General features: G+C 40.4%; 1 long non-coding RNA gene across 1 annotated transcript; it reads left to right on the forward strand.

Moving 5' to 3' along the window:
* Window positions 1-590: 590 nt before the first annotated feature.
* On the forward strand, window positions 591-1,050 carry LOC106512544 (uncharacterized). Its single transcript, XR_001309690.1, has 3 exons — window positions 591-674; window positions 792-856; window positions 958-1,050. It is a non-coding gene; the product is annotated as an uncharacterized LOC106512544 (long non-coding RNA).
* The last annotated feature ends 24 nt before the right edge of the window (window positions 1,051-1,074 follow it).

Below are 1,074 nucleotides of genomic sequence, written 5' to 3' on the forward strand. Positions count from 1 at the left end.
CACCTGCTCTCATCACAACTACAGCTGCTGCCATCACAACTACAGCTGCTGCCATCACAACTACAGCTGCTCCCACCACAACTACAGCTGCTCCCATCACAACTACAGCTGCTGCCATCACAACTACAGCTGCTCCCATCACAACTACACCTGCTCTCATCACAACTACAGCTGCTGCCATCACAACTACAGCTGCTCCCACCACAACTACAGCTGCTCCCACCACAACTACACCTTCTCCCACAACTACATCTGCTCCAACAACAAGTACAGCTGTTCCAACAACTACAGCTGCTCCAACCACAACTACAGCTGCTCCAACAACAACTACAGTTGCTCCAACAACAGCTACAACTGCTCCAACAACAACTACAGCTGCTCCATCAACAACTACAGCTTCTCCAACAACTACAGTTGCTCAAACAGCAGATAAAATTGAGACAACAACATACCTAAATGCTCTAACATCAAACACAACTGCTTTTTCAACAACAATAGCTAACATAGAAGCACCTACAGCTTTTACCATTCCTAACATCACTGCAACAACGACACCTGAACCTATTTTTCAAGCCTATACTGTTGCAGCTGTTATTTTACAGCCCTTTAATGATCAACTCAATGACCGTAACAGCAAATCATTCCAAGATCTTTCTAAAAGAGTTTGTGCCACGGTATGTTTTATTTTGACAGATTCTTGTTAAGTTGTGTACTTGAGCTTTGTTTATTTATTTTTTTACATACTTCTCTGATTTTTTTAGTCTAATGTTTGCTTTTCTTGTTTTCCACAGTATGATGACATCTACCTTTCTAAATACCGTCAGACCTACATGGGTTGCATTGTCATTTCATTCAGGTAGTTTTACTACCAATGCTCATTTAGTTTGTTTTTTGTTTTCATTTTTGGCATATATTTTGTTCTTCATTTTTAAATCTGTTATTATGTATTTCCTGTAGTCCAGTCATAATACGATTGAATGGTACTGAAGCAAACGTGACCATGACGTTTAATAAAACCACACCAGCTGTCCAAATCCCAACAGCTGCAGATGTTCAACAAACCTTATTAGATGC

The sequence above is a fragment of the Austrofundulus limnaeus genome, unplaced genomic scaffold, assembly GCF_001266775.1.
Source record: "Austrofundulus limnaeus strain Quisiro unplaced genomic scaffold, Austrofundulus_limnaeus-1.0 Scaffold7985, whole genome shotgun sequence".
NCBI classification, from domain to species: domain Eukaryota; kingdom Metazoa; phylum Chordata; class Actinopteri; order Cyprinodontiformes; family Rivulidae; genus Austrofundulus; species Austrofundulus limnaeus.